Source organism: Lathyrus oleraceus, chromosome 7 (genome assembly GCF_024323335.1).
Source record: "Lathyrus oleraceus cultivar Zhongwan6 chromosome 7, CAAS_Psat_ZW6_1.0, whole genome shotgun sequence".
NCBI classification, from domain to species: Eukaryota; Viridiplantae; Streptophyta; class Magnoliopsida; order Fabales; family Fabaceae; genus Lathyrus; species Lathyrus oleraceus.
Genome location: NC_066585.1, coordinates 136,460,367 through 136,473,171, shown reverse-complemented (window position 1 = coordinate 136,473,171; position 12,805 = coordinate 136,460,367).

Below are 12,805 nucleotides of genomic sequence, written 5' to 3'. Positions count from 1 at the left end.
TGATATGCTTGATTTTTACACAAATCCTTCAAAACAAAGCTTGATCTACACCAAATCCATATCACAGAACAAGAATATGCAAGAAAATAGCAAGTTTATGTGGAAGAAATTTGAATTTTGGTTGAGAGAAAAAAAATGGAGGGAAAATGAGATCTAGATCTAGAATGATGAATAATCACAAATTCTGTTAGGATTATGTATTTATATGATGTGTTAATCCTACTGAAAATTAATTAAGCTTTGGTTAATCGGAGATTAATGAGAAATAAGGTGTTATGCCAAAATTGGTTTTTTCACCCCATGCATGCAATCATACGTGAACAGTAACCAATGGCCATGCATTTCCACTTAAAATCATCTTATGAACACAATAGCAATGGTATTTCGTCCATACAATGCACCAATTTTGAATTTAGCATTTTCCCTCCAAAATAAGCATGAATATGCATATGATCATGTGATGAATTTTCATGCAATGTGATGACTGATTTGGGAAGCTCATGTCATGAGAAGAATTTGGCAAAAAGAGCCACTCAACTTGGAGTTATGAGTCAAAAGATATGGCCTTTTGAAGTTTCAAGCACACTTGGCAATGATTTGATCATATCCCCTCAACCATTCATCACAAACTCATGATCTTGGACGTTTTGGAAATGGGAGAGAAAGATCTTCAACTTTCATGTTGGACAAAAATTCATTTGAAGCTTCTTTGATGATGTAAGATCAAGTTGAATTTGAACAAAAAACTTTCCATTTTTGGAAACTTTCAAATACAGGTCATTTTTCATTTTTGGAAACTTTTGATCTGACCTCAAATTCTTAAATATACATGTTTGTAATGACAAATGAACCTCTTTTGAACATGAATGAGATATTGAAACTCATTTCTCCACCTCATAACCCTCAGTTGACTTTCTATTGACTTTCTGGTTGACAGATGACTTAGAAATGCTCTGATCAGCTTGAGCCTCCACCACTTGGGGAAATTGCTCCAAAATGAAACCCTAGCTTATACAAACTCAATATAATGATCATATGATCCTCATCCCAATAGAATCCTCCTCTTCTTGAGAAACCCTGACTGAAAGAATGCAATTGATTAGGGTTGACTAGAGGTCAAAACCCTAATCCCAAGGAACCTGAGCATGAATTCTGAAACCTGTGATAAGGACATAACCATGATGATGATGATGTACCCTTGCAAACAAGATAATGCTCAACCTCCTTGAAGAACCAAGAAAACCCTAATTGAAACACAAACACTCAGATGGCTAGTGATCAATTTATGAGACCCTCAGGCTTGAATCTCTTAACCTCTCTATCTTCTGATAAAGACTTGGGAGGATGACTTGTTCATTTTCACATGATATGCAATATGCAAATGCCTAATATCCTAAAAAAAATGAAATGCAATATGCTAAACTAGTCCCAAGAAGAGGAGGGCAAATTTTGAGGTGTTACAGCTGCCCCTATTCAATCCACTGTGAACCTGTCGATATGAATAGCCTCGGCTTTCAGATGATCAGGGTGAAGAGTGATTGAATACCAAGAACAGACGAACAATTTGCGCTCCGCTGGGAAATAATTAACAATGCCTGTCAGAATCGGCAATGAGGCGATCTCAAAAGAAGAATCCATCTGGCACGGAGAAAGTCGACCTGAGTACCGAAAAGAAAAATTCACCTGGACACCAAAATAAAGGGTAACACAGGAGTAACCATGGCCTGAACGCCGCTCATCAGTCTGAATACTGAGCATCGGAATCTGGGAGTATTAACGCCGGTCTGAACACCGAGAAATTGGCCTGAATGCCCGAAAAACTGGCCTGAATACCGCTTCGGTCTGAATACCGCTTCGGTCTGAATACCGGAAAACTGGCCTGAGTGCCACAAGTACTTCGACCTGAACGTCGGAAACTTCTTCGATCTAAAAATCGGAAACTGGCCTGAGTGCCACAAGTACTTCGACCTGAACATCGGAAACTTCTTCGTTCTGAAAATCGGAAACTGGCCTGAGTGCCACAACGGTCTGAATACCCGAAAACTGGCCTGAACGCCACATCAGTCTGAATACCCGAAAACGTTGTCATGCCTGTCAGCATCGGCAGAAATAAGGAAAAGTGATGAATGAGACGGAACGCGGGTCAACAATTCATGCTGGGGATAACAAGCCATGAGCATGATATCCATTATTCAATCTTAGCAAGCGAACAATTCGCGCTCAGTTGGGGATTTTTCTCTCTTTACTTTACTTTTCGGACCCCGAAACTTCTTTGATTAGCATTTTCATCTCCGCCAGACGGAAACCCTTCCTCCAATATCGCACTACTAGGGAATATTGTTGATTCAAAATCACGATGCCAAACTCCTCAGAGTAACATCTTCGTCAACCGGCTAAACCACCTCTCAAACGGTAACCACAGCTTGAGACTAGCTTATGCTTGCAATGCCGATGCATGATGATTTTTTTAGCGTAATGCTCCATAATCATGGAAATGCTACGCCATTAGGTATGCAATATGCTATGCTTATCTATATGATGAATGCATAAAAGTATCCCCCTCAAGGGACTCTTCTGGGGAGCTCGAGGCACTCTGCTGAGGAACTCGACAACACTCCAATCTCCACCCTGTTGGGGAATAGCACTGCCGCTGGAAAAAAGACAACCCTTGCCAGGGATGACCTCCACTGAACCCGATCCGCTTGGGGACTTCGCTGGGGAATAAACCACTAACGCACTCTGCGGGGAAAACAACAATCTTCGACTTGCTGGGGGGAACTAACAAGCAACGGACACCTCCGCTGGGGAAATAGCAACCTTCCGGCCTGGCTGCTGAGGAAATATCAATCTCGAAACTGCTGGGGAGATAACAATCCCGACCCTGCTAGGGAAGACACACACCTTGGATCTGCTGGGGAGGTAACAATCCCGACTCTGCTTGGGGGAATAAGGAAAGTCTGGCACAGAACACCCGTCGACTCGTCGAACCCTAGTATTCAACATCTAAATCCAGTGTCAGCTTTCCACTTTTGAGAGCTCCCAGACTCGTCTGGACTTTTCTGATTCATCACCTTGTATTCCCGCCTTCTCCGTACTCCACGGAGATCGAACTCCCTGGATCCATACAAACTTTCCAGTCCTCAGACTTTGAAGAGTCTTCTTGATTAATTCTCCAGGATCGTCGCACGTCTTTCGCCGTCTTTTCACCATTCTTCAATCCCTTGTCCCTGATTGGACTCCACGGGGATCTTTTTGTCAAAAGCTTCACATCACAACCTGCAAGTGAGTGAAAATATCTAACAGCCCTTGCAAAAGAGATCGTTAGATAAAAACGTGCCCCAGGCGTGCCAAAATTTCAACACTTGGGCCACTTCACCTTCCAAATAAGATTTCAAGTTTTCAATCTTATGAACATGCATTGGAAGGGATCTCCATGTCTCAAAATGCAAAGATTCTTTATCAAAATAAACGGATGTTTTTGCAATCAAAGCGATAATGAAAACAAAAACAAAATTATTTGACTGAATATGCATTTTATTGATTGAAAAGGGTAGCTCAAAACTGAGCAATACAAAGGAAGCAATTCCTGAAAAGAGGTAATTGAGCACAAAAGGAAAATCTATCCTAATGGCAACGTGAACCCGTGATCTCATCGAGTTCCAACTCGGTTACACCTCATATGTCCTCAAAACTCTCTGTGCTTTCTGCCTTCTGAACAAGCCGCTTCCGACTGATCCCTGCCGGGGATTATCCACGTGTCTTAACCAAAACACCAACGATCATGCTGGACGCAGTTGTTCGTTTCAATCCCTCTTTTGCCTGGACCGCCCTTTCGGGTTTTCAGTCCACCGGGATACCCTTTTTTGCCCAAGCCGCCCTTGTGGGGTTTTCGACTTGCCGGGTGTACAGTTTTTCTTTTTATCCCTAATTTTTGCCCGAACCTTTTCTCTTTTTCGGTTCGCCAGGATGCCCATTTTTGCCTGGACTATTTTATTCTTTTCGTCCAGCGGGTCTCTTATACGAAGTATTTTTTAACCGCGTCCGCATTCACAGGGGATGGAAAATCCTCGCCATCCATGGTCGTCAACAACAAGGCTCCGCCAGAGAAAACCTTCTTGACCACGAATGGACCTTCATAATTGGGTGTCCACTTGCCCCTAAGATCGTTCTGAGGAGGAAGGATCCTTTTCAACACCAGATCTCCTACGTGATACACACGGGGTCGCACCTTTCGGTCAAAAGCACGCTTCATCCGTTGCTGGTATAACTGTCCATGACAGATGGCCGCTAGCCTCTTTTCCTTAATCAGGCTCGACTCTTCATACTGAGTCCTTACCCATTCTGCCTCTTGCAATTTCACGTCCATCAGGACTCTCAATGACGGAATCTGGACCTCAACTGGTAGCACGGCTTCCATTCCATACACAAGAGAGAAAGGCGTTGCCCCAGTAGACGTGCGCACCGAGGTTTGATACCCATGTAATGCAAATGGCAGCATCTCATGCCAGTCCTTATAGGTCACAACCATCTTCTGCACAATCTTCTTAATATTCTTATTGGCTGCCTCAACCGCCCCATTCATCTTCGGACGATAAGGAGAAGAATTATGATGTTCCATCTTGAATTCCCGGCACAGTTCTGCCATCATTTTGTTATTCAAATTAGAACCATTATCAGTAATGATTCTTTCGGGAACCCCATATCTGCAAATGATGTCTCTTTTCAAGAACCTGGCAACGACCTGCTTTGTCACGTTCGCATAAGAGGCTGCTTCCACCCACTTGGTGAAGTAGTCAATAGCCACTAATATGAACCGGTGCCCATTCGAAGCCGTAGGCTCAATCTTCCCAATCATATCAATGCCCCACATAGCAAACGGCCACGGAGACGACATTAAACTCAACGGATTTGGAGGCACGTGCACCTTATCAGCATAAATCTGGCATTTATGACATTTCCGCACAAAATTGAAACATTGGGCCTCCATTGTCATCCAATAATAACCAGCTCGTAACAACTTTTTCACCATTGCATTCCCACTGGCATGGGTACCGAACGACCCCTCGTGAACCTCTTTCATCAACTGGCTTGCTTCTCTGTCATCAACACATCTAAGCAAAACCCAATCAAAATTCCGCTTGTACAAAACCCCATCCTTATTCAGATAGAACACCATGGCCAACCTCCTCAGAGTCTTTCGGTCCTTCTTGGATGCTCCCTCAGGATACTCCTGGGTCTCCAAATACCGCTTAATGTCATAGTACCACGGCTTCTCATCATCAGGCGCTGTTTCAACAGCAAACACATAAGCCAGTCTATCCAGACGTCCCACCTCAACACTAGGGAACTGATTCCACCACTGCACCTTAATCAAGGCGGCCAGAGTAGCCAAGGCATCTGCCAAAGGATTCTCCTCTCTAGGCACATGATGTAATTCCACCTTGGTGAAAAACGTCAACAATCTCCTCGTATAGTCCCGGTATGGAATTAAATGAGATTGATGCGTATACCATTTCCTGTTAACCTGATTCACAACCAAAGCTGAATCCCCATAAATGACAAGGTTCTTGATCCTCAAATCAATCGCCTCTTCGATCCCCAAGATACAAGCTTCGTATTCAGCCACGTTGTTGGTGCACTCAAATGTTAGTTGGGAAGCAAAAGGAATGTGGGATCCCTTCGGCGTAACCAAAACAGCACCAACACCGCTACCATTCACGTTAACGTCCCCATCAAACATCAGAATCCATTCGGATTCAGGGTCAGGCCCCTCCTCTGGGATTGGTTCCTCGCAATCTTTTGATTTGAGAAACATTATGTCCTCATCAGGGAATTCAAACTTCATCGGTTGATAATCCTCAATGGGTTGCTGGGCGAGGTAATCAGACAATACACTCCCCTTGATTGCTTTCTGAGAGGTATACTGGATATCATATTCAGTTAAAATCATTTGCCACCTCGCAACCCGTCCGGTCAATGCTGGCTTCTCAAAAATATACTTGATCGGATCCATCTTGGAAATCAATAAAGTGGTATGAATCAGCATATACTGTCTCAGTCGGCGAGCAGCCCATACCAAAGCACAACAAATTTTCTCGAGTAGTGAATATCTTGTTTCACAGTCGGTAAACTTTTTGCTGAGGTAGTATATGGCATGCTCTTTTCGACCAGACTCGTCATGCTGCCCCAATACACACCCCATAGACCCCTCGAGGACTGTGAAATACAAAATTAACGGTCGTCCCTCCACAGGAGGCATCAGAATCGGAGGCTCCTGCAAATATTCTTTTATTTTTTCAAATGCCGCTTGGCAATCATTATTCCACCTGACCGTTTGATCTTTTCTCAACAATTTGAATATAGGTTCGCACGTGGCTGTTAGATGAGATATGAACCGTGAAATGTAGTTTAATCTACCTAAAAAACCACGAACCTCTTTCTCTGTTCTCGGTTCAGGCATTTCTCGTATTGCTTTTACTTTAGCAGGATCAACCTCGATTCCTCTTTCGCTTACAATAAACCCCAACAACTTACCGGACCGCACCCCGAAAGTGCACTTGTTCGGATTCAACCTCAGTCTGAATTGTCTCAGTCGGTCAAACAGCTTGGCCAGGTCCACCAAATGCCCCTCTTCTGTCTGGGACTTTGCTATCATGTCATCAACATAGCATTCAATTTCATGATGAATTATATCATGAAACAAAGTCACCATGGCCCTCTGATAGGTAGCACCGGCATTCTTGAGACCGAATGGCATCACCTTATAGTAGAAAGTGCCCCACGGTGTGATGAACGTTGTTTTCTCCACATCATCTGGCGACATCTTGATTTGATTATAGCCAGAAAAGCCATCCATGAAGGAAAACACCGAGAATTGAGCTGTATTATCTACCAACACATCAATGTGAGGTAATGGGAAATCATCCTTCGGGCTAGCTCTGTTCAAATCCCGGTAGTCCACACACATTCTCACCTTCCCATCCTTCTTTGGCACCGGTACAATATTCGCGACCCAAGGCGGATAATTAGTGACAGCGAGGAAACCAGCATCCAACTGCTTCTGCACTTCCTCTTTGATTTTCATGGCCATCTCAGGTCGAGTTCTGCGCAACTTCTGCTTCACCGGAGGACAGTCTGCTCTCAATGGTAACTTGTGCACAACAATATCGGTATCCAACCCTGGCATATCTTGATAAGACCAAGCGAAGATATCAACATACTCTTTCAACAATGCTACCATTCTGCTCTTAACATTCGCCTCCAAAGCAGCCCCAACTTTCACTTCTTTCCTGACCTCGTCGGTACCCAGGTTCACCATCTCAACTTGCTCCTCATGCGGCTGAATCACCTTCTCCTCTTGTTTCAACAACCTGGCTAATTCCTCCGGCAGTTCACAATCTTCTTCGCCTTCTTCTTCGGCATGATAGATCGGATTGTCGAAGTCATATGAGGGTGTAACAGGATTGTTATCAATGAGATCCGGAGAATGATAGCATCTGCATGAATGTTGATTCATGCATTGCTTTAGAACCGGAGCGAGACAAATTGAAAAAGCGAAATGAAAACATTGCCATTTTTATTTATTTTATTAAACTGCAGAAATAAATGAAAAACAGGGAACACCGCTTTTAATGAAAAACATCCTTTTATTTATGATGCAAATTTTGCAAAATGAAACACAAGGTGGCCCTTACAATGAACCATTACGTTTCGGGCAAAACGTATGGCTTTCATGCAGACAGAATTGAAAAACAGGAAATATTACTCTTCACGTAGAGTGACAGTGATGATCTTTTCGGCCTTCCAGTTCTGGATCTCTATCCCTGGTACGCACGGTTTTATCCAACCATCAAGCTCACAGTGACTGTCGACCTCTTCACCCACCATACAGATATGATCTGGATCCAGCATTCCAGCACTGGTGAACGTGAACGGCTGACGAAGTCCCTTGCTCTGACCAGACGAGCCTCGGCCCGGCTGATAACCAACCCCAAATATGTCTTTCTTGGCTGCGATGTCCATCATCTTTCCCCAACCAGAAGCTTCTCCACTCTTCACCACCTCAGCAGCCTGTTTGTACGAAGAAATGGACGGCTTCTCCTCTTTAGCAAAAATAGCATTCTCCACCTTGACAGTTTCGAATGCTTGACTTGGCGTTTCAACAATTTCACCGTCCATTTCAACATATTTGAACGATGATAGGTGGCTGACGAAGATGTCTTCCTCTCCGCAAACTGTGACGACCTGCCCATCCCAGATATACTTCAGCTTCTGGTGCAAAGTCGAAGTCACTGCCCCTGCAGCATGTATCCATGGGCGACCCAACAGGCAATTGTATGCCGGCTGAATATCCATGACATAGAATACGGACTTGAACACCTCGGGCCCAATCTTCACCGGGAGCTCCACTTCTCCAAACACAGCCCGCTTTGAGCCGTCAAAAGCTCTAACTATCAGGTCCGGCGTCAAGATCAACCCTTCATAGTCCAACTTCGCCAGGGCCTTCTTAGGCAACACATTGAGCGATGAGCCAGTATCAACCAACACGTGCGAGAGCACGACTCCTTTACACTCCATCGCAATGTGTAATGCCCTATTATGATTACGCCCATCCACTGTCAGATCCAGATCTGTGAAACCCAGCCCATGGCTGGCATTGACGTTTGACACCACCGTCTCCAACTGATTGATTGTAATCTCTTGGGGAACATAGGCTCTCTTCAGTATTTTCAGCAAAGCCTCTCTATGCCCCTCGGAGCTCAGCAATAAGGACAAGATTGAGATCTTGGATGGGGTCTGCTGCAAGTGGTCAACAAGCTTATACTCTGACTTCTTGATGATTCTAAAAAATTCTTCAGCTTCATCATAAAGTTCTCTTTCCGACCCACCAGGCGCCGGTGTCACCACAGGAGTACCCTCATTTACCACCTACTTCCCTCTTGCCCTGGCTAAAGCCTCGGCCTTATCTTTCTTTTCTTTTTCTGTCTCCCCACTCCTCAAAGCGTCAAGTGCAAACAACCTTCCACTGCGAGTGAAACCACTGGGTCCGGCATTATCCACCTTTGAAACGGTGGTTTCACCTGCAGTCTGATCATCTAACTTCTCCCCATTGCAATAGACCTCTCCACCATAATGCCACGGCACCGCATCATCATTGTCATAAGGAATATGCCCAGGTACGGTGATAGTAACTGGAGCCGCATCTGCCAGCGTTGACAAATCAACCGGGTCAAAGTAAATAGTTATGGTGGAGACATCTTCTTTCCCCGAATCAATCTTCTCAAATCTGAGGCTTCCCTCATCCATCATGCTCTGAACAACTTCCCTCAACAAAACACACCCATTAGGAGCAACAGTGCATGCAGCACAACAGTCATCACAACCCGGGAAGACCCCATTCTTCAACAATTGTCTCTTGACCTCAGCCAATGAAGTCTTCAACTGGTCCACATTCATCAGTCCAACGGTTCTACCATCTTCAGAAATTGCATTCACCCCCATTTGACCATGCGTAGGCATGGGATTAACATTCACATTTGGTGATGGTGCAAAGTTGATAGCTTTAGAATCCACCAGGTCCTGGACAACATGCTTAAAATCTTTACAATTTTCCACGTTGTGTCCAGGGGCACCTGAGTGGAATTCGCACTTGGCGTTTTCATCATAGCTGGCAGGCCTTTGATCGGGTCTCACCGGAGCCAAGGTCCTCAACTGAACCAACCCCAAGTCCTTCAACTTTTTCAACAAGAAGGAATATGTCACAGGTGGCCTATCAAATTGACGATCAGCCATTCTCCCTCTCACTTGATACCCAGCCCTCTGCGGTCTCTGTTGAAATGGTTGTCGTTGCTGTTGCGGTTGTTGTTGTTGTTGATGTTGATTATCAACAGGAATGGTTACTGCAGCAGTGTGCTGGTAGTAACGATCCCTACTCTGTCCCCTCTGGGCATACACAACGCTGGTGTCACCCTCCTTCTTTCTCTGACCATTCCCAAAGGGCTTCTTCGATCCAGACGACGAAGCACTACCCTGGATCTTCCCCATCTTTAACCAACTTTCGATTCTTTCTCCGGCCACCACAATATCAGCAAAATTGGTAACCGGGCATGCAACCATTCTCTCTGCAAACGTCCCCTGAAGGGTACCCATAAATAGATCTGACATTTCCCGGTCTACCAACGGAGGTTGGACTCGGGCAGCCAACTCCCTCCATCTCTGTGCATACTCTTTAAACCCTTCATTAGGCTTCTGAGACATACCCTGCAATTGGGTACGGCTAGGAGCCATATCAGCATTAAATTGATACTGTTTAAAGAATGCATCGCCAAGATCCTGCCAGCTCTTGACATCAGATGACCTCAGCTTGGTGTACCATTCCAAAGACCCCTCAGACAGACTGTCTTGGAAGAAATACATCCAAAGCTTCTGGTCCATTGTATAAGCAGAAATCTTTCGGACAAAAGCCTGGAGATGAGTTTCTAGGCAAGAACTCCCATTATACTTGTCAAACGCAGGCGCTTTAAACTTTTGCGGGATCACAATCCCCTCAACCAGCCCCATGTTCGACATATTAACAACCCCCGGAGTAGCATAGCTTTCCAGAGCCCTGATTTTCTCCGCCAGCACCTGAATCTCTTTATTTGGTGGTTGGACGCCGTATTGGCCAAATTAATCATTCAGCACGGAGAACTGATCTTCCTCTCTATCCTCCTCAGCCCCAAAGAAAGAAGGGAACCGACTATCCTTCAGATTGTTTCCCATCGGACCTGGTCCACCGCCTGTGGCAGCACCAAAACCACCACAATTATTGATCACCACCCCAGCAATAGTCTTCTTTCTGGGATCACCACCATCCCTTGAGCCACCGAGACCGTTGTTGGACACACCCTCCTGATTATTACCACTGTTGGCAGCCGAAGCCCGCTCGAGCTTTTCAACCTTATCAGCAAGTGCTTTCTGTCCCAATGCCAACCCTTGCATGACGTTTATCAGCTCCCCCATTTTCTCCTTCAACTCGAGAATATCCGCGTTGGGTAGATCCATCAGCTTGGATTTGTTGCACCTGGTAGGGTATCTGTGTGGACGTGCTACGTGCAAAGCAATGATTCTACGTGCGCGAGCAATGATTCCTGAAACAATCAAACACGTTAGCAACAGACACCTGCAAAATAGAAGACAAGTTATTATGATTTATGCATGAATGCAATGTCTATCCATATGAGGAACACTCTGTCTTTCGATCCTGGTTTCATCGAGATAGATAATAATTCGACAGCAATATTCTAACATTCATCATTTGATTTTGCCATACAGAGCAGAGATATATGATTTAGCAAAGATATCACCCAACCATGTGTGTGCTGTGTGAGTGCGGACAAGAAAGCAAATAAAGCTTGAAGATCAATCACTGAATGATAATCACTGTATATCAAAAATGCCCTATACGTGCCAGAGTCATACATCAAGTTTGATACAAATCAAATTACAATTCTCCAGAATTAGAAAGAAAATACAAGCAAGTGAATTCCGTCAACATGCCTGACGGTAATCCAACACAATAACAACAAAAGTCTACACTGAAGAAGATCCCACAGACGGCTCTGCATCATCAACCATCTTGGTAAACTTTACGGCAAACCTGAGCTCAGTGTTCTCCTGCTGCAATCTCCCCACCTCCTTCTGGTGAATCTTCATCTGTCGGAAATAGTGATCCCTCTCAGCAAGATAGTGATCTCTCTCAGCAATAATCTTCGCTTTCTTAGGTTCCCATTCCGTGGCAAGGACTTTGGCTCGGGCATCTCTCTGATTCTTCACAAGGATCTGTCTCCTATTCTCATCTTCAATATCCCTCAAAGCTCTAGCTAACTTCTCCTTGGTAATATCATGCTCCTTTGTAGACGACTCCAACGCTTGGCTGATCTTCCGATAATACGCGGTAGGGGTGTTCAGATCCAATCCAATCCAAAAAAAAAACCAAAAACCGAACCGAAAAAACCGAAATCCAAAAAAACCGATTTTTTTTGGATGTATTTGGATCACCATGTTGCATAACCGATCGGTTCGGTTCGGTTTACGGTTGGCTTCATGAAAACCGAACCGGTCCAAACCGAACCGGTATTACTTCCATTTACTCATCCTATTAAATTAATTATGTTAGCCACCACTAATTTCTCTAGAGAATCTCAATCACTTCTGTAGTTTCCCTATTCAGATTTTGAATTATACGCAAAATTAAATACAATGAATGCTATTCATTGTTATTATAACCGCAAGAAATTCAATTTCGGCTCAACGTTAAAGTTGAATCATGGCCTTTCTTCTTCTTCAGTTCTCTATTTAAGGTCTGTATCTCCTCTTTCAATTTCAATCACTTTTCATCAAAAGAAAAAAAAAGTCTAAATCAACATTCATCTCAATTAGTTTTCTGAATTATACTATCAGTAAGCAAGTTTCTTAATTTTACAGCAATGTCTATTTCGTTGGGATAGATATTGTCCATATATTATAATGAATCTTTGCAACAATGACATCAAATAGCCATATAATATGAAAATTAGATATTGTCTTAGTAGACGTTGGTGGCATAATTGTAACTGGTATTGAAATATATTCGTTTTAAATTTCACAGTGTTGATTTAAAAACCGAATAAAACCGATTCAACCGAACCGAAGTAAACCGTATAAATTGGATTGGATTGGATTGGATTTTTCTTGTTGTCATCCAAAAACCGAACCAAACCGTATGCTTTATATATTTTGGATCGGATGATATTTTGTCTCAAAACCGATCCAAACCGGACCGTGA